The 26,720-nt window shown below is 38.2% G+C and overlaps 1 pseudogene; it reads right to left on the bottom strand.

Annotated features, from left to right (window-relative positions):
- Positions 1 to 16,778: 16,778 nt before the first annotated feature.
- On the bottom strand, positions 16,779 to 16,986 carry LOC123629016 (annotated as a pseudogene).
- Between the last annotated feature and the right edge of the window lie 9,734 nt (positions 16,987 to 26,720).

Below are 26,720 nucleotides of genomic sequence, written 5' to 3'. Positions count from 1 at the left end.
GAGTGCAGTGTTGCAATCATAGCTCATTGTAACCTCAAACTCCTGGGCTTAAGTGATCCTCCTGCTTTAGCCTCCTGAGCAGCTAGGACTATAGGCATGTGGCCACCACAATTGGCTAATTTTAAAATTTTTTTGTAGAGATGGGGTCTTGCTATGTTGCCCAGGCTGATCTGGAACTCCTATCTCAAGTGATCCTCCTCCCTTGGCCTTGCAAAGCGCTGGGATTATAACTGTGAACCACTGTGCCCAGCCAGTTTTCTTTTCTTTTATTTTAGAATAAAATGTTAAATTCTAAAGTAACAGTTATAAAATTTAAAAATTTAAATTTTTTTAAATTTAAAAATATTATCATAAAACAACAAAGTGTACTCCTTGTGTTTCTGTGTAGGCATAAGCAAAACTTCAGAATTTGAAATTAATGATATGTCACACAGTATTCAGGTTACAGAAATTAGAGCAGGAGTAACGGACAGTAGCCAGTAAGAGCACAGAAGTGAGATCCAACTGAGTTAATCTCTGAAAATGAACATATTTGTACCCTAAACCTATTATCTTAGAAAATTCTGGAAAACACAGAGATATACAAGCACACATTCCATTATCGGTCAGAGCAAGGGCATCATCACTTGTCATGAAGGCTCTGGAATACTCTACTGTACATGCATGAGACAGTACCACACAGTCTTGATTACTGTCACTATACAGTAAGCCTTAAAATCAGGTAGACTGGTTCCCCCAACTTTATTCTTCTTTTCCAAAATTTTTAGCCATTCTAGTTCCTTACACTTCCATATACAATATTTTAGAATAATATTGCCTGTATCTAGAAAACATCTTGCTGAGACTTTGATAGGAATTCCATTAAACCTGCATATCAATTTGAGCAGAACTGACATTTTTATTAAGCCTTCCAACCCATGAACATGATATGTCTCTCCATTTATTTAGGTCTTCTTAGATTTATTTCATCAGCATTTTTCATTTGTCAGCATGTAAGTCCTGTGTATGTTTTTTCAGAGTCACATCTAAGTATTTAATGTTCTTTTACACAAAGATTAATGGTAGAAGCATACCACAGAGATATTGCGGGTTCAGTTCCAGACCACCACAATAAAGATAAAGCAAATATCACAATAAAATGAGTCACACAAACTTTTTGGTTTCCCAGTGCATATACAAGTTACATTCACACTATACTGTAATCTATTAGGTATGCAATAGCATTATGTCTAAAAAACAATGGATATAGCTTAATTTAAAAATACTATGTTGTTTTAAAATGCTAACAACTATTTGAGCCTTCAGTGAGTCATAATCCTTTTGCTGGTTCAGGTTCTTGCCTTGATGTTGATGGCTGCTGACTGATCAGGGTGGTTGTTGCTGAAGGTTGGGTTGTCTGTGGCAAGTTCTCAAAATAAGACAACAACTAAATTTGTCACAGTGATTGACTCTTCTTTTCATGAAAAATTTCTCTGGAGCATGCAGTGCTGTTTGACAGCATTTTATCCACAGGAGAACTTCTTTCAAAATTGGAGTCCATCCTCTTAAACTCTGTGACTGCTTTTTTCAACTAAGTTTATGGCATATTCTAAATCCCTTGTTGTCATTTCAACAATGGTCACAGCATCTTGACCAGGAGTAGATTCCATATCAAGAAACCACTTTATTTGCTCATTCATAAGAAGCAACTTTTCATCCATTCAAGTTTTATCATGAGATTGCAGCAATTCAGTCACATCATCAGGCTCCACTTCTAAGTCTAGTTCTCTTCCTATTTTCACCACGTCTCTAGTTACGTCTTCCACAGAAGTCTTGAATCCCTCAAAGTCATCCATGAGGGTTGGAATCAACTTCTTCCAAATTCATATTAATATTGCTATTTTGACCTCCTCCCATGAGTCATGAATGTTCTTAATGGCATTTAGAATGCTGAATCCTTTCCAGAATATTTTCAGTTTACTTTGCCTAGATCCACCAGAGAAATTAGTATCCATGCCAGGTATAACCTTATGAAATGTGGTTTTTAAATAATAAGACCTGAAAGTCAAAATTGCTTCTTGATCCATAGATTGCAGAAGGAATGTTGTGTTAGCAGGTATGAAATCAACATTAATGATAAAGATCTTATAGCTAAGAAGTCTTCCTCAAATTAAATACTTGTTCTCCACTATTGCCACTCCATATCTTTGGCCACATATCATTTTTCTGTTTTTTTTTTTTTTTTTTGAGACAATGTCTTGCTCTGTTGCCTCAGCTAGAGTGTGGTGGCATCATCATAGCTCACTACAAGCTCAAGCGATCCTTCTGCCTCAGCATCCCGAGTAGTTGGGACTACAGGCATGTGTCACCATGCCCAGCTAATTTTTCTATTTTTTTTTTTTTTGGTAGTGACAGGGTCTCGTTCTTGCTCAGGCTGGTCTCGAACTCCTGACCTCAAGTGAACCTGCTTCTGCCTTCCAGAGTACTGGGATTACAGGTGTGAGCCATCATGCCTGGCCTGTGTTTCTTTTTAATAGCCTCTGTCCCCTCTGTTCTTTGATTGTTATAGTTCCATAATTTATACTTAAGGTAATTATTGATAATGTTAGTGCTTAATTAAGTTTGCCATTCTATTATTTGTTTCCATTGGGTCTCATTCCTTTTTTTTTCATATATGTGTTGCTTGAACAATTTTAGGATTCTGTCTAGATTTATTTATACTATTTTGGGGTGTATGTTTATTTTTTTGTATAAACGTTTTCGTAGTAATTTCTCTAAGCATTAATATATACATAAGTGATTTGTAATAGTCTGTTTGTATCAACATTTTACCACTTTAAGTGTGGAAATCTCACTTCAATTCAAGTCCTTTTACCTTCACCACTTTTAAATGTCATTGCCTTGAGTATCACATGGTGCTATAATTTTTGTTTCAATCATTAAAAGTGATTTATAAATCTTATGAGGGAAAGCACAGTCTATTTTTTTTGAGGCAGAGTCTTGCTCTATTGCCCAGGCTAGAGTGCATTGGCAAGATCATAGCTCACTGCAACCTCAAACTCCTGGGCTCTAGTGACCCTCCTGGCTCAGTCTCCTGAGTAGCCAGGACTACAGGTATGCACCACCATGCCCAGCTAATTTTTTTTCTTTCTGGAGATGAGGTCTCACTATGTTGCCCAGGTTGGTCTTGAACTGAACAGATCCTCCCGCCTCAGCCTCCCAGAGTGCTAGGATTACAGGCGTGAGCCACCACACCTGGCCAAATTTATAGTCAAATTGATAATAATTCAACAAATATTAAAAGTTTTAATTTTTTAATGTATTCTATGTATGAAAGTATCCTTTATTTGACAAGAAGAAAAAAGAAATAGAGAGAGAAAGGAAGAAAAGGAAATAAAAAAACAGGAGAAACACACAACCAAGTGATACATTCAACACGAAAAGGAGATTTTCCAATAAACTATCACAGTAAACTTGCTTCTGCCTCTAGCAAAGTCTATTGATCAAACTGTTGGTTCATTGCTGGTTTGGAAAGCAAATGCAAGTGTTTTGCTGCTTCCAGCCTAAGCTGAAATGGATGCTCAAAGCACTACTTCTCAGTCCTGCAAGCTATAGCTAAGAGTGACTGCTGGGACACAGTGCTAAGAATGCTGTCCTTCTGGGCATCTGGGAACATATTTAATTTTCTATCCAAAGACATGTCTAAGAATTCATCCAGGTTTATCTCAGTGACGATTTTTAATGGATATATTGATATTTTAAAGGATATAAATGATGGGGACAAATCAGGATAGATGGCAAAGTAGGACCTTAGTAATTTCAATCTCCCAGAACTGCTCCCTAGCCCCCTTGGGACCCTCCTTTGATCCCCAAAGTTTCAAGAGTCCTCATGACATCTCCTATCACTTTCATCCTTCTCCTCAATCAGTACATGAGATTAGATGCTTCAGGAATGTGAACATACAAATAACCAAGGAAAAAAGAGATTGCTAGATCCTTGAAGACCTACCTTTCACCTAGGATTGCAATCTATAATTAAACAAAACTAGGTTAGCTCCTTACAGGAAAGAACTATTTGGATCAAGAGACGTAAAACCCCAATATAGCTAACCATTCATCATACATACTCAAAAATCCCTTAATTCACTCATTGATTCTTAGATTCATCCATCCATTCATTTGATAAGTATATAGAGAGCATCAACTATGTACCAGGCAAGGTTCAAAGATAAACCAGAAGTCAAAGCATTCTTAGATATAACAGATTATGAAATAATGGCTGAAAACTCCACAAATTTGGCAAAAGACACTACCAAGTTGAATGAATCCAAAATAGGATAATTCAAAACAACTTGAATGAATCCAAAATACGATAATTCAAACTAAATACATGCTCTGACACATTATATTTAAATATTTGAAAACTAAAGACAAAGAAAAAAATTTTAAAGGTAGCCAGAGAAAAATGACACATTACCTACATGAGAACACCAATTCAAATCACAGGGGATTCAAGGGGATTCAAATCACAGGAGTTCGAGACCAGCCTGAGCAAGAGTGAGACCCCGTCTCTACTAAAAATAGAAAGAAATGATCTGGACAGCTAAAAATATATAGAAAAAATTAGCCGGGCATGGTGGGGCATGCCTGTAGTCCCAGCTACTCGGGAGGCTAGGCAGAAGGATTGCTTGAGCCCAGGAGCAACTTGAGGTTGCTGTGAGCGAGGCTGACACCATGGCACTCTAGCCTAGGCAACAGAGTGAGACTCTGTCTCAAAAGAAAAAAAAAAACTATAAATTTAACCAAAATGTATTTAGGCAAGAGCTATACATCCTCTGGTAAATGAATTTAAATGTACTGGAAAGCAAAGCAAATGATAAGAAGTCAAATAATATATTCTGGTATATATTCTGGTGAACACAATTTAATGGAATTTTCCTCAATTGGCAGCTGCACTGACTTACAATCCTAGCTGTGGTAAGGTTTTTCAAAGCATAGCCAGAAGCCTGTGGTCCTTTACCACTTGGGACCAGTTAAACATTCCTGCTTTGTGACCATTTTCCAAATGATTTTGCAGGATTTAACCAGGCTGCAGCAGTGTGAAGACCCGGGGTCCCCTGGGAAGACTGTGGCTGTTGTTGCCCACAGGCCAGCCCAAGCCTAGCTCCAGGCCCACACAGGTCATTCCCACACTTCCAAGACTACTTGAGGTACATAAAGTGGCCTGAAGGTAGCAGAGTGAGGATGTATGGTCAGTTGCAGGCTCTGTCCACAAAACTAAATTGCAACCTAGAATTTTAGCCAAGTTCTGAGCATGTCTGGAGTGCCTTTCATGTTCAACATAATTCTAGGTGAGAGAGCCAGAATAAAGGAGAGTCACAACCACAGTGGAAACAGGGTTGTTTAGAATTGAAATATTTAATGTTTTTAGAAAGAGCAAGATTATTTTCTGTCCCTGTTAAGTGGTCTTTAAAGGTGCTGGTTTGGTTAATATGCTTTCTTTATTTGGATGAAATACTGGGTTTATCTGCCAAATGATTGCCTAATCATATGCTATTTTGCCTTCCAAAATGCCAGAAAGTTTTGTTTCGCTGCTTCTGTATTTGCTTTATATACCTGATCCTTAGTGGAGTAGGGTTGTTTCAAAGATTTATATGAATAACTAAAATGAAGAGTCACCTTTGTTGGTGACATAAATTGCACTTTTGTCTTAGTTTTTCATATGTCTTTGGAGTTTATTATTTTTTCAAGTAGAAACTTTTATCTTTTAGGTAGTCGAGTATATTAATTGTTAATATTTAATTATTTAAATTTGAAATTTAAAAGACCCTTCCTTCTCTGAGGAGATCAAATAATTTCTCCAGGTTTTGTTCTAGCACTCACAGGGCTTCATTTACATCTTTGATCTATTTAGAAGTTATGCTGATGGATGGTGTGAGGTAATAGATCAGAGGTTATTGTTTTCCAGATGGTTCCCAAGTTTTTCCAAAACAACTTGTTGAATATCTATTTTTCAGCACTGATCTGAGAGGCTACCTGTATTATATATTAAATTGTTGTATGTAGTTTGGTATACTTCTGTATTTTCTCTTCTGTTCCATTTGTTTGTCTTAATATTTATGCCTTAATATCACATCATTTTAATCATTGAGGTCCAATAAAATGTTTTTATGATGGTAGAGATGGTCTTCCCTACTTTACCCTCTGTACTAAATTTTCCTAGTTACTCTAGTTTTTTTTCCATATGAGCTTTAGAGTGACCTTGTCTTATTTCTACCCACATCACCAAAAATAAATAAGTAAATAAAATCTGCTGCAAATATACTGCTATCATATCAAACTTACGAATAAACATAGGGAGAATTTACATCTTTTGTAAATTGAATCTTCCCACCCAAGAATATGAGTTGCTTTTCCCATCATTTCTTTTGTGTACTTCAAAAGTGACAAATTATTCTTCACATAAATTTTTGATATTTCTTGGTAAATATAATACTGTGCTTTTTCAGTGTTATTATTGCTATTATAAAGGTGGTCCTCTCCATTATAAATTCTAACTAGTTGTTATTTTAAAATTTTTATAAAAATTTTTATATGCTCAATTCATGTAGCTTTCTCCACATGGAAATTTCAGAGATATTGTAGGAGCTTGACTGTCATTCATTGATACCCCAATTAACAAATGTCCTGATAATAAAGCTTCATTTTAATATAGTATATTATGCTAAATCAATTTCCCTGGCACTTTGGCATTCTATAAATAAAAACTTAAAAATGCACATGCCCTTTGATTTATACATGTATGCTTATAGGCTTTAAGAATATATATGAAGATTCCAAGATTGACTAGCTTTAGGTAGAAGGGTTTGTGTGGAGGTTTTACAGTTTCTTGTTTTCTGTTTATTTGCATGTTTAAGATTTTTAAATATCAAACATGAATTTCTTTTCATAAGATAAATGTTATTTTTCAATAAAAATTCATCTTCATAAATCATAGAAAATATGCATGCATGCATAGCCACAAGTCACCAAAAAATACCCTCCTCTATAGCTTGGCTGTGTTGCTAAATAGTGGACACAGCAGCTCTACTGAATGAGCTTGGCCTGAGTTCTAATCCCACCTCTGCCACCTGCTAGCTTTGTGTCTCTGGACAAATGACTTAATCTCTGTAGACTTCGGTATTCTCACGTATAATATGGGAATGGTGAAGCTAGAAAAAAAAATAAGCAACTCAATATTTAGCACATAGCAAGAATCTTGGTAAAGTATAGTTACTACAGCAATTCAGCATAATTAAGACAACCCTAGGTAACACTGTGAAGTCTAAGCAAGTTTTTTCCTCCCTTTCTTCCCTCTTGGTGACTCCCTTACTTCCTCCTCAATAACTCCCAATACTCAATAGATACATTTTTTGCCCTTCATTTCTTCTCCTTTCCTTATTTAAAACCCCTTCCTGCTATCAAAACAGGAAATTATTTACAACTCTTGATTAAGTAGCTGATTGCACACAGCATTATCAAGTAAATGTTTTATCTTTGATGTAGAATGAAAAAACTGTTCTCCATTAAAGGAATATCAGACTAGGGTGATTTTGCCCCTCCACCACCCTGGACCAATATTTTATGTTTTCCAGAATGCTTTACATAGTATTAACTGATATTGACTCACATATGCACCATTTATGATTTATTTCACTTCAATATGAATTACAGGCCTCACCTGATACTGTTAAACACATCGTCATGCCTCCTATGTTTCTTCTCCCAAGACCAGTAAAGTTTCTGTGCACAATATGTGCTAGTCAGAGCATATTTTGTTAATAAATACTATGTTGGAATGCATTTTTGTTTGCAATCTATAATGAAACAAAAGGAGTGCTTTAGTGGCACATTCTTATTTTTAATGTCTGTAATTCCAGCTCGTTTGGGTCTGTGTTATCCAAATGTGTTATTGAGCCCAAACAAAACTACAGTGCAGGATTCCTAGATAGGAAGAAGAGTAATCAATAAATAAAGGCAATTTAAGTGATATTTCAGCACAGTTCGGAACTGGCTACAGAGGCCAAATATCAAGGTCTCCAAGGCCAGAAAGAAACACGATTAAAGACATAAAAAAGACCAGGGAAGGAGAGGGGAAGGAACCTAATGTGCTAAGAGTAAAGTTAATTCCAAAGCCCTGGAGTCCTGTCGTAGAGGCGCTGAGCCTGGTGATCTTGGTCACCTGGGAAATAGACTGAAGGAGGGTGAAGGTGGGGCGGGTCTGCCGGGAGGGCTAAGGCAAGTGATGCTAAAGGGAAAGAGACTGAACAGCCAGCAGCTTTGTGAGCACGGAGGATGTAGGCATGCGCAGATGGGAGGCCGTGCCTGCGGGGCTGATATCCGAAAGGACCCCACCTGTTTTCACGTGGAAAGGGAACTGGTTTCAGGAGATGGGTATACACAGGATTTGCAGGTCAGAAATGCCAGCTTTAGGGAAAGAAGCAGTGGAGAATGAGGCAAACACCAATAACCAACTAAATTAACTTTTAAGGACAAGCCCAAGACTTACTGGGGGCCTGTTAAATATCTGTGGCACAGGTGAGGAGTCAACCTGTAAAAATCTCAAAGACAGCCTTTGCGCCTCAATTTCCTCATCTCTACAATGGAGATTTAAAAAAGTCTACACATATCTTATGGAGTTATAAAGATAATTACAATGAGGCAATCTATGGAAACTGCTCAGAAGAGAGCCTGGCACGTAGTAAAAATGCCGTGTGTGTTTGCTATTATTATTCTGCCACTAACTTTGTTTTAATTGTAATGTGCACCTTCTAAGGGCAAGTCCAGTGGCATTTTTGGAGGACAAGAGGGTCATCCAGTAGCAGGGCGGTGAAAGAGCAAGGTTCTAGGACCATATAACACACAATGACTTCATTACTTTGCTCCAAATTAAGGAAGCTTCCGGCTTCTTGATAAGTTTAGAACATTCGTGATGTTGGTGGTGAATGTTAGCAGGGAAAAGGTAGAGAGGGAGGGTGGTGGGAGGCACAGAGCTAAATTGAGTTTTGAAGACCTAGTCGCATATGAACCTTATTTTGACTTAAACTCTGTGCAAATAAAGTCTTCACACTTTTTTCTTTGACTCAGATTTCCCTTTCATTTACCCATCATTTGCAACTTTTTAAAAACTATATATAGGTTTGACCACTTTCACATCCTATTTAGCATAGCTCACCCAAGACATTACCGTGCAAGATGGATTCACGGGACACTTACTGGCCCCTTCAAAACAATTACAAAGCAGGCAGGTGGCATCCACAGACAACAAGTCAGTACTCCTTTTCTTCTTGGGGTTGCCAAACTCCCAGCAGAAGCTATTAACAATGAATATTTTTGCATCTCATTGAACTGTAAATTGTAAACGTCTCCCCAAATCCCTACTGCTGTTCTCCCCACATTTACCTCCTCTGAGCACTATGGCTAAAAGATCTAACTAGTTAATGAGCTTTGTGTTCCTTTTACTTCCGAAGAGAACAACACAAACTCTGTGAACCTTATTAGTAACACCATGCTTACTAGAGAAATAGAGCAGTATAATTTTAATCCATAAACCACAGTTAAGTATATCAAAGATGCTTAGCATTACAGCAATTAGTACTTACTCAAGATAATGAAGTCTTGTTCTAGTTCTTCCCTCCCTCCCATCCTTCATTCCCTCCTTCCTAGAAATAGCTGCTATGAAAATAGGTAGGATTAATACACATTTTTAAAAATAGACTTTTTACTTTAGGATAGTTTTATTGCAAAGATAGTACAGAAAGTTCCCATACACCCCACACCCAGTTTCCCCTATTAATATCTTACATTAGTATGGTACATTTGTCACAACTATTGAACCAATATTGGTGATTATTATTAACTAAAGGCATGCTATATTTAGACTATTTTTAGCTTTTCCCTAATGTCCTTTTCCTATTCCAGTATCCATCCAGGACATCATACTACATATAGTCATCATGTCTGCTTAGGCTCTTGGCTGTGACAGTTTTTCAGACTTGCCTTGTTTTTGATGACCTTGACAGTTTTGAGGAGTACTGGTTGGGCATCTTTTGTAGAATATTCATCAGTTGGGATTTGGCTGATGTTTTTCTCATGATCAGTCTGGGGTTATGAGATTTGGGGAGGATAACCACAGAGATAAAGTGCCCTTCTCATTGCATCATGTCAAGAGTCCATACTATCAACATGACTTATCACTGTTGATGCTGACCTTGATCACCTGACTGAGGTAGTTTTGTCAGGTTTCTCCACTATAAAACTACTTGTTTATTCCTCCCTCTCCATACTATACTCTTTGGAAGTAAGTTACCAGGTTCAACCCACATTCAAGGGTTAAAGAGTTAAGCTCCACCTCTTTGAGGGGAGTATCTAGATAAACTATTTGTAATTCTTCAGTTCAGGAAATTTGTCTATTCTCCCTTATTTATTCAATCATTTATATCAGTGTGGACCTATAGATATTTATTTTGTACTTTGGTTTATGATTCAATACTACTTTATTTTATTGCTCAAGTTGCTCCAGTTTTGGCCGTTTCTAGCTCTTTCTGTCAGCTACCTCCTGTATCTCTTTGACATACACTCATCATTGTGCTTTGTTTGTTAGCACTTCATTACCTTTCTTGTGCTACAAGATGCTCCAGGCTCATCTTCTATATTTCCTGCCCCAGTCCTAAAATCTGCCATTTCTCCAAGGATTCCTGGTTCCTTTTTATTGGAAAATGGTATTAGAAATCAAGATCTGGGTGCTAGATGTACTTATTGCTACTGGGATGTCTTTGCTCCTAGGCCTTCTCAGTTAACAGAGCAAGGAGATATATGTGTATACAAACCTGTGTATATACACATATCTATAAATATTTTTATGTGCAACTCTCTATATTTATATTAAACTAAACATGAGTTTATACTGATGTCTCCAACTCTAATTTATTACCACGTGGATCATTCTAGCCTCTTCTCCCTGCCTATCTTTTTTTTTTTTTTTTGAGTCAGAGTCTGGCTCTGTTGCCCAGACTAGAGTGCCGTGGCATCAGCCTAGCTCACAGCAACCTCAAACTCCTGGGCTCAAGCGATCCTCCTGCCTCAGCCTCCCAAGTACCTGGGACTACAGGCATGCGCCACCATGCCTGGCTAATTTTTCTATATATATTTTTAGTTGTCCATACTATTTCTATTTTTAGTAGAGGCGGGGTCTCGCTTGTGCTCAGGCTGGTCTCGAACTCTTGAGCTCAAACAATCCGCTTGCCTCAGCCTCTCAGAGTGCTAGGATTACAGGCATGAGCCACTGCGCCCAGCCCCTCCCTGCCTATCTGTAACCTGCCACTCCAACAGTGAGAAACCTGGCTCTCATCATCCACTATCCATGTACTTAATTGTTAAATTCCAGTATACAGGTATAGTAGTTTCAGGATTATTACCCCATACTCCCTTGGGAAACAATTTTATCACCTAGAGTACAGTGCTTATGTACAGTTTCTTTTGCTTTTAGTCTTAGAGACTCTACTCATTTCCAAAATTACTTAGGTCAGCATCTTATTCCCTTATCCCCTGCAGGTGATGTTGCTTCATACATTTGTAATAGTTAGATTGTTTTGTCACATTTTGCATTCCACCATGGAATCCCCAACTTCCAAAATGACTTTTAAAAATTTGTATAATTAAGGTTTACTCTTTGTACTGTAAAGTTCTATGGGGTTTGACAAATTCTTACTGTCTTATGTTCCACCATTATAGTATTACACAGAATAGTTTTACTGATTTAATCCCCCTGTGCTTCACCAAGTACAACCCTCTCCTTGCACCCCAAAAATCTAACAACCACTGTTTATTGTCTTTATATAGTTTTGCATTTCCTAGAATGTCATATAATCATAATTATACAATATGTAGCTTTTTCAGACTGGCTTCTTTCACTCAACAATTTGCATTTAAGATTCATCCATGTCTTTTTGTGGCTTGACAATTCATTTTACCACTGAATACTATATCATCATATAAATGTACCACAGTTTGTTTATTTATTCGCCTATTGAAAGACATCTTGGTTGCTTCCAGTTTTGGGTGATTATGAATAAAGATGCTATAAGCATTCACATGCAAGTTTTGGCATAACATAAGCTTTCAAATTAGTTAGGTAAATACCTAGTAGTGTAATTATTGATCACATGAGAATATTGTTTTTTGTTTGTTTGTTTGTTTTTGTTTTTTGAGACAGAATCTTGCTTTGTTGCCCGGGCTAGAGTGAGTGCCATGGCATCAGCCTAGCTCACAGCAACCTCAAACTCCTGGGCTTAAGCGATCCTACTGCCTCAGCCTCCCCAGTAGCTGGGACTACAGGCATGCACCACCATGCCCAGGTTATTTTTTCTATATATTCTTAGTTGGCCAGATAATTTCTTTCTATTTTTAGTAGAGATGGGGTCTCGCTCTTGCTCAGGCTGGTCTCGAACTCCCGACCTCGAGCGATCCACCTGCCTCGGCCTCCCAGAGTGCTAGGATTATAGGCATGAGCCACCGCGCCCGGCCTTAATAATTGCAATAGTATTTGAGTCAGCATGCTCATAGAACTGTAAAACCAAAGCCATCCACTAGCAAAGTGACTTGACTTTGTTTCATTAAGCCGTTTATTGTTAGCATAATTTGCCTATGTAGTCTAGTCATCACATACAGCAGAGCAATCAGCTCTGTTGAATGTTCATCCCTGTCTGATGTTGGCTCGATAAGGCTTTTGCTCCTTCATTGTATCAGCAGCTTTCCTTTTCCAGACCTCTTTCTACTAGTCCTCAGCCCAAACATTACAAGACCACAAAGTGTTGACCAGTGGTTCCAAACTGTTACTTTGGATTCAGCCTGGAATGCAAAAGATTCCGGTAGAGGGTAGCAAGAATCTGTTATATTTGGCTCAGAGGGCCAGTAGCTCACAGGTGTCTTAGCCTCCATCAGGTTCCCCAAATCTTGCCAGCATCCATCCAGCATCAAGAAAGAGCTCCTTATCTGTGTCATTCTCATCATTGTACTCCTGAGACCTAGAAGATCATATTGCAAGTGGCTAAAAAATAACAGTGGGTGGATGCATGAGTCAGTGAACAAATGCATGCATGAATGAATGAATAAAAATAAACTTCTGCCTTCTCAAGGATATGCAGTCCTCCTGCCTGCCTAAAGGGCAGGCTCCAGGGCAAATTCTGGAGTCAAAAGGCTTTGTCTTTGATTTCCTCTCATCTCCTTCTCTTGGTGCCATTATGTCCCCATAAATTCTAGCCTATGTCCCATTCCCACATTATTTCCTAATCTTTTCTCGTAGTGTTTTTCATGCAAATGAAAAAATAGAGGCTCAGAGAGAAACATGTAGAAGCTCTGAATGCTAATCTTGGCTCTGACTTTTTCCAACAGGATGACCTTGTACATCTCTCTACAGTCTTGGGACTCATTTTTTAACAGCTTTATTGAGGTATAATTGATATACAAAGAACTGCACATATTTAACGTGTACAATTTGATGAGTTTGGATATGTGCAAACACCTATGATACCATCACCATGATCAAGGTAATAAACATATCCAATGCCTCCCAAAGTTTCCTTATGTCCCTTTGGGTTTTTGTTTGTTTTTTTTCACTGTTGCTGTCTTTTCTTTTCTTTTTTTTTTTTTTTTTGCGTGTGCATGTGGTATGTGTGGTAAGAACAGTTAACATGAGTTCTACTCTCATAACAAATTTTGAAGTGCATAATACCATATTGTTAACTATAGACATTGTGTTCTACAGCAGATCTCTGGAACTTATTCATCTAACATAACTGAAACTTTATATTCATTGAACAACTCCCCATTTCCCCCATACCCCAAGGCCCTGGCAACCACTATTTTATTCTCTGCTTCTATGAGTTTGAATATTATAGATACCTCATATAAGTGGAATTATGCATTATTTGTTCTGTGGCTGGCTTATTTCACTTCGCATAATGTCCTCCAGGTTCACCCATGTTGTTGCAAAAGGCAGGATTTTCTTCCTTTTTAATGCTGAATTAATATTCTATTTTGTTTACATACTGGGACTCAGATTAATGCCTTGTATTTCAACACAGTTTGTATGACTGCTACTCACCAGCTGTGTGAATTTGGGCCAGTTTGTTCCCTTCTATTAGCCTTAGTTGCCTGACCTGTGAAATCTGAGTAAATACCTGATGGATCTATTTACATGATGGGTTGTTATTTATAAAAAAGTAAATAGAGGAAATAAGGCTTATAAACCACTTAGCACGATGCCTAGTGTATAACAAATACTCAATAAACATTAACCATTATCATTTTTATTATCTCCCAACTGTCAAATGGTTGTCCTGCCTTTTGTGAAAATAATAATACTGAAATAATAAGCAACTAGCATGAATTGAGCCAGGAAATGTACAAAACTATTTACATATGTTATCTCACCTAATTCTCACAATAATAATGTCCTCATTTTATGGGTGAACAGACAAAGACTCAAAATGTGCAAGTAACTTGCTTAAGGGCACAACTACTAAGTGGTGGAGTTGGGATTTGAAGGTGTATCTTTTCCATTTCAAAGCATGTGCTCTTTCCATTATATTATAAGAACTCTTCTAGCACCAAAATCTGACTTCAAACTACTGCTTGGTTTGTAAAAATTTGACATTCAAAGAAAACCCATCAAAGGCAAACCTGTGCATGCTGTGTGCTAAGTGCTGTGAAAGGTACATGATGAGAAGGACATGTCCTTGGCCTCCCATATGCTGGCAACATGAAATGATCATTTCATTTTGGCCAATTTTCCTTGGCCTTCTTTTCTGCTATAATTGTAGAATTGAGTACTCATTTCTCTGATTTTCTCATTTCTCAGTTTCTAAAGAACCGAATTTTCTAAATTAACAGTGCTAACAAAAGCTGATTATCTCATCACAGTACATTGTCAGCATCTATGCTTAGACTTTTTAATTAGCTTGAAATTATTATTACTAAGTGACCCTTTATGTAACACAATAACAAACCATTTCAAAAACATTTGCTGACAACCTACAATAAGTTAGAGGGTGTCCAAATAAACTCCCACAATACACCCCTATAAGCCCATCCATGTTTAAGGGTGGTTTTTTGTGTTTTTTTGAAGAAAGATTAAAACTTATAGGGGCTTCTCCCACTCTCCCATCTGTAAAAAGGTCTGTTCTATGGAATGCCTGCTGTGAAACATGGTGCTTGATATGTAAGCTAATATATAGGGTATGAGTTATGAGCTTATTTTTTTAATTGATTTTTTAAATGAATTGAGAGATCACAATCAAATGAATTATGGTTTGGAAGAAAACAGTCTGAGACACTGAGCTAACTGATCCACAGAAATCCCATCCTTACTGTTTAAATGGAACAAAATTTGTTAAAAACCACTTTTATACTGACATAAATTTATGGCAATACTTCCCTTGTATCCCCCCAAATGAAGAGACATCAGCATAATAAAAACTTGGGAAATTTTTAATTGAATTTTTGTTCATTTCTCATGCTCCTGGTTCTCATGATTCTAGAAATCTGAAAATGAAAGGTTTCTTCACGTTATTTTCATATTGATCAGGAAAGGAGGATATGCATAACAGGTTTTTATATAGAAACTGTACCTATCTACCTCCCTGGTCAGAATAATCCCCAAATTTATATTTTAAGTCAAGGCAGATGGTTTGTTAACCAAAAAGTGTCTTTTCATCTCAGAGTCTTTAAAAAACCAGACCCTTCTGACTTTACTAAGACCTCTGCTCTTCATCTAGTCCCTCCATTGTTAATTACCATTTCTCTAATCAGGCAAACAGGTTGCTTAAGTTAAACTTGGTGCGTAGGTTATCTGAAGCCAGTCATTCTAACAGAAGAGCACTAAATTATTCTGAGATCAGTTGGAAAATGGATGAAGAAAGTTGGGGTCATGAATGAAATTCTGCTCAAACCACTTTTTTTTTTTTTGAGACAGAGTCTCGCTCTGTTGCCCGGGCTAGAGTGCCGTGGCATCAGCCTAGCTCACAGCAACCTCAAACTCCAGGGCTCAAGCCATCCTCCTGCCTCAGCCTCCTGAGTAGCTGGGACTACAGTTATGTGCCACCATGCCCAGCTAATTTTTTCTATATATATTTTTAGTTGTCCATATAATTTCTTTCTATTTTTTAAGTAGAAATGGGGTCTGACTCTTGCTCAGGCTGGTCTCGAATTCCTGAGCTCAAACGATCCACCCACCTCAGCCTCCCAGCATGCTAGGAATACAGGCGTGAGCCACCGAGCCCGGCCTTCAAACCACTTGTTGATAGAAAACAAACTACCTTTGTTAATATTAATAGATGAGGATTCACAAATATTAATAGATGGAGACTCATGGTCATCACCTAAGCTTTCATCAACATTTCTGCACTCAGAATATAATTATTTTGAGATTACAAAGTAAATTCAGTTATGAGAGAGGCTGGAAATCCCACTGACCTAATCCCTAGGGTTCTCCTCTGTGGAAAACCATGTCCCCGTTTCCACTTCTTTGTCCTCAAAGTAATGTCTTTGGAGACCAGTGATTTACAGCTCACAGACCAGACCACACCCACAGGTCTCGTTAGCCTCTTTGTCTCCCCAAACTCTGCCCGTTTCCTGCCTTGTCCAACATTTTTATCTACACTTATCAAATTTCCAGGTGACCAGCTGGGTGAGCGATAACTTGTGTAACAGAAAAAGAATTGCAAAAGATCTTTAAAGGTTGAGGTGATAGGGCTGAGTCAAAAGGAACAAAATGCAGCAAGAATAAATGTAAGGTTCCTCACTCTGGTCTGAGTAACTCAACTGTGCAGGCTTTGGGTAGAGTCACGGCTTTGCAGGAATATGTGTAGCCAGAGGTGTAGAGGTTAGTAGAAGTATAAGGTCTAGTGTCTTTTAAACTGATAAGAACAGATGCTACACTTGATCTTAGCCAAAAGGCCAAAAAGTGATGGGTCTAGTGTCTTTTGTTTGGTCTCTGACTGCTGTACTGCATGAAATATTGACTGAAAAAAAAAAGCTTGGAATATGTTCGGAGGGAGATGAAGAGAAGGCAAGGAAAGAACAGGGAAAATATAAGCAGAAGAAGGAAATGGGCAAAGGGAAAGACTGGGGGGAAAAAGGGGAACCATAACAGATGCTCTGTCTCTCAGTAATCTGTTTCAGTGGATCAGAATTTCAGCCCAAGAATTCAGGCCTCTCAGTTTCTCTCTATTCCATCCCTTGCTTACCAGGCGCCCTCCAATGACAAGACCAGTTCAGACAGCTTAGATGGCAGAAATAGAAAGTGAATAAAGGATAAATATCTTTTGTTGAGGAGAGCAGTCTCCAGTAACACATGGATTCTATCTTGTAATGTTTTCCAAAACAAAAGAAAAGGTATGACCTTTCAATTTACCTCTGTAATCAACATAGCAGACTTTAATGGACCTGACTTTTTGCTTTAGGGACCTTGAAACAAAGTATTCACAATCAATAGACAAAAAGGTCTCAGTCTAGGCCAGTAATTGGTGTCTCAACGGTTCCTAAATATGTATTCACCTAATGTGACAATGAAAGTAATACCAAAATATGCATTTATACATTGAACTAAGAGATGAGCTTCAGTGTCTCTTGACTTTCTTCTTGAGCTATAACTTTTTAAACTGCTATAAACACATTTACCTTGTATTTAAATCACATTGGGGTTTGAATTTAAACTGCATTACTTTGATCTCATTTTGAATTATTAAAATTTTTAAGAAGGAATAATGGGAGTAGGTGTTAGCAGTATGGGGTAACAGATATTGAAGTGATGCCTCCCATTTGGGTTGCATTTTTAACTTTTCAAAATACTTTTGTATCTCTGCCATTTAATTCTTTTAAAATCCCTGGAAGTTAATATAATAGAAAGGAGACAATACTTTGAAAAGAATGGAATAGAGATACTAAAAAGTCAAGTGGCTCATTTTTGCAATCTCAGCTAGCCGACTTGGATTCCAAGTCCTTTACAATCATTCCACTATATTTCTTGGAAGTGTGGTCCTCGCAATGGTATCATGTAACATTTTCTATAGGAAAGGGAACAATGGTTACAGAAGGACATGCATATGTAATCACTTCTTAGAGATTCCCAATGAACATGATCATATTAAAAGTTCTGAGAAGTTCTATATTAAGGAAGCATATTTAAGTTTGTCCTGTGAAACTCACTGGAAAAATTGCTCTAGATTTGTGCTGCTTCTGCACTGGGCTAGGTCTGAATTCCGTATCTTCTATCCAAAGTAGTGCCAAGGTTGCAGGGCACATTCATGTGCACCTGTAGTCCCAGGTACTCAGGAGGCTGAGGCAGGAGGACTGCTTGAGCCCAGGAGTTTGAGACCAGCCTGAGCAATATAGTGAGACCCTATCTCAGTAACAACAACAAAAAAAGTAAGACCAAGATAAGCCAGAACAAGTTGAACAGCAAAGAGTTTACTCTGATTTGGAGTAAACATCAGGAAACATAGTACAGCATTTCATTTTTTCTATTTGAAGTGAAATTTTCTTTTTATGGCTCTCATTAAGTGATATGGTCACTCATGGCAAATGCTAAGAGCCTGTTTTAGCATGTTTCAATATGTCAAATTATAGTCAGCATTAGGCCATAGACCGGGCAATCTTTCCCGTGTTTTCAGAAAGGTTGGTTGGTTGTAAGGTTTTGAGACTTAGTGCTTTTACGCAGTAGTATGTTGGGATACAGTGATTGGAAATATTTGTGGGAAAACACTGCCTTTCCCATAGGGCAAGTTTGATACTTTTTGAAGTCTAGCCATGCCTTTTTAGTTTTGTATTTTGTTTTAGATTTCTTTTATTCTATACATATTGCTACTACAAGAAAGAAAATTTCTGTTTTTCTTAGGCTTATGATACACTTAAGTATTAAGAGGATTTAAAAAGAACAAGATTGCTGTCCCTTACTTTTTGGATGGGACAAGGGCTCTCAGAAAGCTATCTTTTTTTTTTTTTTTTTAAGTGTACTGAGCTTTTGACAATACACTTCTTTTTTTATTTCAACATATTATGGGGATACAAATGTTTAGGTTACATATATTGTCCTTGCCCCACTGGAGTCAGAGCTTCAAGCATGTCCATCCCCCAGATGGTGCGTGCCACACCCATTAGGTGTGTATATACCCATCCCCTCCTCCCCCCTCCCACCTGCCTGACCCCCGATAAATGTTACCGCTGTATGTGCACTTAAGGCTTGATCAGTTAATACCAATTTGATGTGGTACATGTAATGTTTGTTTTTCCATTCTTGGGATACTTCACTTAGTAGAATGGGCTCCAGCTCTATCCAGGATAATATAAGAGGTGCTAGATCACCATTGTTTTTTGTGGCTGAGTAGAACTCCATGGTATACATATACCACATTTTATTAATCCACTCATGTATTGATAGGCGCTTAGGTTGTTTCCACAACTTTGCAATTGTGAATTGTGCTGGTATAAACATTCTAGTGCAGATGTCTTTTTTATAGAATATCTTTTGTTCTGTTGGGTAGATGCCCAGTAATGGGATTGCTGGATCAAATGGTAGATCTACTTGTATCTCCTTGAGGTATCTCCATATTGCAGAAAGCTATCTTTATTTAATACAATCACTCAGAAGCTTTTTATTTCAAGCAATTTTTAAAATAAAAGTAGAAGATTCTTCTACTTTTATGCCTAGGGAAAGGCATTGAGGCTTTTCAAAATCATCTCATTGCCTAGCCAGCAGCTTTTGTCCCTGAAGAGTAACGTGTTGCTTGTTTTTTGGTGTCTTCCTCCAAGAGGAAAGGAACGAGATGTCCAGGACAAGTTAAAGATACACGACTTAAAACCCTATGACCCCCAATTAGAATGCTAATTTCTTGTCCATAGTTCTCTTGGTTCCACAGAGTGTTAGCTGCCTTCCCAAAGAGTAGGTCACTGTAGAGTGAGGGGGAAATTTCCCCTTTCCCCTGAAAGTTAGCTGAAAGATCAACTCACATAAGGCAGATTAATAAGAGAAAGAGGTTTATTTACCATGCACACGCGGAGAATCACTGAGTGATTACCCAGTATCCCAGTGGGATCCAGATATTTTTACACCTGCCTTTTAGAGGGGAGGGGGAGATGTGGAGTATAGGTAATTCTGTTTAGGAGCAATAAATGGATGCTAGGGAGGATGAATAGATACTAGGGAAAATGAATGGATGGGGGAAACAGATTGTCTTGTAAATTAACCTGAGAGACAGGTATTATGTTTCAAATGATTTGGGCCAGGTCTGGTTGCATTCTTGATTTTCTTTCCTGCAATATAGAGAGATAACAGGGAAGGGAAGATAAACTGATTGTTCTTTTGATGTGTCAGTCCAGTTTATGCAGATAGAGGGAAAGCCCCTTCCAATGTCCTTTGATCTCAAAGAGCCTTTAATTCAAAATATTCTTTATACCAAGGAGTCATATTTTGGGGTGAAATTTCCTGAGCGCCTTCATCACCATCCCCTACCCTGGCAGCGGGTGCTGGGAGTTTGGGAGAAACAATGGCTCTTAACAGAGAAGTAAACTATATCATCAGCTAGTTATGCTTCTGCAATCTGTAGAAACCTTGGATGTCTGATCCCCCAGGGAATCAGCAAAACCTTTTCCTACTGATGCTAAATAAACCAGCCTGCTGAATGTGAGGAAGTCATTTTTGTTAGAAAACCTCAGACCTTAATTTGGCTCTTTTATTCTCCTTCCACAGTACAGAAAAATTTCCAAAACCTGAAGTGGTTCTGATTAGCAGTGAAGTCAAGAAGCCTTCAGCTCCAATTAAAATGGGCATTAAGTCATTTTGTGTGGTAATGGCTGCAGTATAAAAACAAGTTAAGTTTCTCTTTATTTTTGATCATGAGTTTGGCTCTTGAATTATTCTATTCACCAGCAATGTTGGCACAGCTTTCTGGGCTGCCTGTGGAGGAGGTGTTCATGGGCTTCCCAATTAACACCCTGTTAAGCTGCACACCTGTGGTGAAATTACCCTCAGATCACGATATTGAAGTTTTGAATCCCATGACACCTATATTATTGTCCTGAAAGTCAAACCTAACATGATATAAAATGATTCCTGATATCTTTGCAAAGACAATTTGTTTCTGTGGCATTCTGGTGGAGCAGTCAAGGGTAGAGATATATGTGGGGGAGTCATCGTGAAGCAATTTATTCCTTTATTACAAATTTTATAGAGGTATAGTTTACATGCCATAAAATTCATCCATTTTAAGTATACAATTTAATGATTGCTTGCATATTTACAGAGCTCTCCAATCACCACCACAATCCAATTTTAGAATATTTCCATCACCCCAAAAAGAAACCAGCACCCATTAGCCATCACTTCCTTTTCCCACACCCAACCCTAAGCAACCAACAAACTATTTCTGTCTTATAGATTTGCCTTTTATGAACATATCACATAAATGGAATCATGCAAAATGTGGTCCTTTGTGTCTTGCTTCTTTCACTTAGTATAATGTTTCAAAGGTTCATCCATATTGTAGCAGATATGAGCACTTCATTCTTCTTTATTGCTGAATAGTATCCCACTGTGGGATAGCACCACATTTTGTCTACCTATTCATCAGTTTATGGACATTTGGATTATTTCTAAATTTTGGCTATTACGAATAATGCTAACATGAACATTCACATGTACAAATTTGTGTAAACATAACAATTTATATTTAACATACTGAAAGCAGATTAAAACTCAGCTTAGATCCTCATCTCCAGACAGAACACCATATTATTAGTGGAGCTATGGGGAGGGGGCTGCAACATTTTCAGAGTAAATGGCAGTTATACAAAAGTGCTGATAATCAGAACACTAATTTATGTAAAAATTCATATAAATTCCCAAGGATTTTATGAAAATTTTGGGTTTTATGAGAATTTTTAGGTCATGCCTTTTCCATGTCCGCTGGCAACAAGCTTAGCTTTTTCCAATGACTATAAAGAATAGCGAGGGTTAGAGCATCTGCTGGTCTGAGTGTAGGGGACCAGTCTGGGACTCATGAGTTCTGTCTGCCTTTTCTATAGCCCTCTCTGCTGCCCTAGGAAAATCTTTTGAGCCACACTCCTCAGTTTCATTGTCTTCAAAATGGGGAAAAATGATTTCCATATAGATCTCAAGGTGGTTATGAGGTTAAACATTTTCCAGGCATTTAAAGCACCACATATGAAATAGAAATACACTATATAAGCATAAAGAATTTTTGTTGGCAAAGCCGAAAGGAAGGTTTAGTCAGCCTTTTGTTCTTTCTGGAAGACCTAAAAAATAGATAAAACCACAGGGTTTAATTTTGTACATTTGAGCTGGCAAGAATGTGATATTCATTTCCTCCACGGCCAAAAATGTTCATGGTTCCAGTAATGTTAAGCCCCTGATTGGAGGAACTGTTTTTCTGAGCTCCCACAAGCTTTACTAACTGCATTCTAAAATGAAGTCCTTTTACCTTTTCATGGCAACATGGCAACTATTTGGTTTACAGCAGGAAAGGGAAAAAACATATAGAAGGAAATTAGCCCAATAAGCAATTAACCAGCAAGTCCTCATCGAATGAGATACAAGGTGCTTCTGCCCTTAAGGAAGTTAGCATTCTGATAGAGCTCAAAGAGAATTAATAAATGCAGAAACTATGCCACATTTTGTTTGCTACCCCACCTCTGTTCCCACTCCAGAATGGTATCTGGCCTATTGAAGATGATAATTTTCCAAAAACAGTGAAATTTTGACTCTCATACAGATATAAAAATGAACACACATTAAAGATTTTATTTAACTCATAATGAGGGGACCAGACAGATGTTATAACCAATTCAAAGGAGAGTACAAAAACCAGACATATATATAGATCAGGAATATTGAAATGAATGTGCAAATGGAGGCTAAACTGGCTTCTTCCACAATGGGAGAGGGAAGTCAATTAGACCTCTACTGGACAAGACAGAATGTGCATGTCTATAAATAAGAATTATTTTGCATTGCTATCAGTTATCTACCATTTAGAGAATTGTAAAATAGCTCCCATAAAATCAGAATCAGATAATCTGGAGTAATGTCAGGTAGACCAGAGGGTCAGCAAACTAAGGCTCTCAGGCCAAATCTAGCCCCTGGTTTTGCTAATAAAGTTTTGTTTGAACATGACCATGACTACTCATTTACATATTCTACGTGGCTGCTTTCACACTATAATGCTAGAGTTGAGTAGTTGTGACAGAGACACTATGGCCCTCAAAGCCTAAAATATTTACTACCTTGTCCTTTTACAGAAAAAGTTTGCTGACCCCTTCTCTAATGCATGTTTTCCACTGAGGCACAATTTTTTCCCTATCATCTCTAGAGTACTTGGAAAGTACTTTTAAAATTAATGGACAAAATAATCAGACAATAAAAGCTGGGGACTTCAGATAAGGAAATTGATAAAGATTTGTAAGATTTTATGAAAGAGGAGAGCAGGAATGAGGCCTTGATGAAGATATTTGGATAAGGTCAGGGTTCAAGGGAATAGAAAGAGGGGCAGTTCTAGGCAGGGACAAACGCATGGGAAGAGATGCGATAACCCAGCCTGTTAACTGTCCAGGACAGTTGGAAGTGAAGAGTTGGGTAGACTTTGTGATAGAGGCTAAGAGGTAGGTCATTTATATACAAGTTCCCAAAGAAAGAGCTAGCTGTGTGTGCAGTTGCTTTTCTAGTGTGGAATCAGTCTATGGGAGCCCAGAGTTAAATAGTGTTGTTCCTGGGGTCCTAACCCTTGCCCACAAAATATTTCATAGATTCACCAGACTGCCCTAGTATCTGAACTTCCCAACTCTAGTCACTCCTCTGGTTGTACAGTATTGAAGGCAGCTGTTCAAATATGAATGGCATTCATCTTGGAAGAATAGTTTTTTGTTTGTTTGTTTGTTTTTTGAGACAGAGCCTCACTCTGTTCCCCGGGCTAGAGTGTCATGGCGTCAGCCTACCTCACAGAAACCTCAGACTCCTGGGATCAGGTGATCCCCCTACCTCAGCCTCCTGAGTAGCTGGGACTACAGGCATGAGCCACCATGCCTGGCTGATTTTTTCTATATATTTTTAATTGTCTGGCTAATTTCTTTCTATTTTTAGCAGAGATGGGGTCTCGCTCTTGCTCAGGCTGATCACGAACTCCTGACCTCAAGCGATCCTCCCACCTCGGCCTCCCAGAGTGCTAGGATTACAGGTGTGAGCCACTGCACCCGGCCAAGAATAAGTTATTAATATATAGCCGGATTGGTCATTAACATCATAGCTCCTATTAGATGATCAGTTTCCTCAGAACAGGAAGTACTCCACCTAGAGGGAGCCCCGCTAGTCAAGATGACACTTTGGATTTTGGCCAGTTTTGTTCTGGGCCACAAGATACTTTGGGATATGGGGAAGGAGTCTCTTCAAAGTATCCCCCATGCAGAGACCTGTGAATGGTGGGCAGCTTTGCTCTAAAGGTTCTGATGATGATCTTTTGGATAGGATTAAACCTGACTTGGCTAGAAGCTTAAGGCCTTTCTCCTGAAATCATACCTCTGTGAGTCCGTTTGAATTTCTCTGTTTCTCTGGCATATTTTTGTTTTGATTGGCTCTCAGAAGAGGCAAGGAGAAATCTAGGAGCATGAAACCCTGCTTAGCAGGAGGAGCTAGCAGAGGCTGTCCTCTCAGGGGTGGGGTCTCTTTGCCAAGTGGCTCTTCAAAAGGGAGAAAGGAATTGGCAGAGGAGAGTGTTAGGTTTGCTCAGGGTGGGAACCCGAAAGAAAGTATGTATAAGACAAAATGCAGTTAATGGAAAACTTAGATAGTGATCATAAGGCCTATGAAACAATAGCTGCAGTAGTCTGGAGAGTTTGGAGGTTGTCAGTCTAACTCTGACCACAAACGTTGCCATGATGCCTGCCGGCATTCCTATTCCCCTTGATAAGGACAAAGCTCTGCATCTCTGCAGGATGTGACTGAGCAGGGGGGTCCCAGAAGTTTGGTGTTTGAAAAGAATTTATTACAGTGACTGCTTTGGCCCAGTTGCTCACTCCCCTCAAAAACCCTCTATAATACCCGAAGTTCTCCCCTTCCTCGTGGTGGATGCTCTTTTCAGCCTTCACCCACCTACACCCAGATATCCAAATAAATGGCATTTTGCTACGCCTGAGGCTTTGTGTGTCTGCCTCTCGGCTCCAGACCTAACAGAGGGTACAACTTCCTGAAATGCTGCTTCTCACTTCCTCAGTATTTCCCATTGTGCTGAATTCTCTAAGTTGATTCATACTTTTGGTGTACAGCTCTGGGGGACATCCAAAATAAATATTAGGTTAGCTCATCAATAAGCACTGTGCTGGGCACTGCAGAGTGTATAAAAAGTTATGAAACTGGCCCCTGCCCTCAAGGTATGTGCAGACGGAAGTAAGCAAACATGAAAATATTGGTAATAAATATGACAAGGATTTTCATTAACATTGTAGAATGCCTGTATTTTGGAGCTTGCCAGAGAACTAAATCTTGAGTTAAGATCACATCAAAAGATGAAAAATTAATATTTGAGAAAGTTTAATCATCCTCTAGATAAGCAGTTCTCAACCTTGGCAGCTTATTATAGTCATATAAGAGGCTTTTTCAAAATACAGATGCCTAAACCTTACCCTAATCCAGAAATTTTGCTACAATTGGATTGGGGTAGAGCCCAGATATTATTAATAGTGTTTTGAAATTTCTTTACTATGAAATAAAATACAAATTTTAAAAGTACATAAGATGAGAATGTACAGTTTAAGAAATTATTATTTAATAAGTACCAATGTAGCCAGCATCCAGGCGAAGAAATAGAACATTTGCCACATTCAGTGAGTCTCCTTGCCATGACTCCATGTGCTCTCCCAATCAGAATCCTCCCTCTCCCAAGAGTAACTACTCTCTTGATTTTTATGGTCATCATTTCCTCACTTTTCCTTATAGTTTTAACACACACACACACACACACACACACACACACCCCAACATATTAAATATCAGTTTAGTCTCTCTTTAAAATGTATTTAAAATAGAATTCTTTGCATTCTTTGGTGTCTGGATTTTTCACTCAGTATTATGTTTGTGAGATTGATCTAATTTGTTGTATGTTGTTCATTTTCATTGCGGTGTAGTATTCCAAATTATGACTATTCCACAGTTCATTTATCTGTTTTACTATTTTTTTTAGACAGGGTCTCACTCTGTCACCCCAGCTAGAGTGCAGTGGCATCATCATAGCTCACTGCAACCTCAAACTCCTGGGCTCAAGTAATCTTCAGCCTCCTGAGTCGCCGGAATTACAGGCACACACCACCACGCCCAGCTATTTTTTTCTATTTTTTTTTTGTAGAGATGGGGTCTTTCTGTTGCTCAGGCTGCCATTCTACTATTGACAAACATTTGCCTTGCTTCCAGTTTTGGGCTTTTATGAGCATTCTTGTGCATGTCTTGGTGTATTTACATATACATTTTTAATGGATTTGTACCCAGGTGTACTATTACTGGGTCATTTATTTATATGTTCAGCTTTAGCATATACTGCCAAACAGTTTTCCAAAGTGGTTATACAAATTTACAGTTCCACAAGCAATGTCTAAGAGTTATTTTTGTTCCATGTTCTTACTGAAGCTTGATGTTGACAGCCTTT

The sequence above is a fragment of the Lemur catta genome, chromosome X, assembly GCF_020740605.2.
Source record: "Lemur catta isolate mLemCat1 chromosome X, mLemCat1.pri, whole genome shotgun sequence".
NCBI classification, from domain to species: domain Eukaryota; kingdom Metazoa; phylum Chordata; class Mammalia; order Primates; family Lemuridae; genus Lemur; species Lemur catta.
Note: the sequence above shows the minus strand (reverse complement) of the source record. Positions and strands in the feature narration are given on the sequence as shown.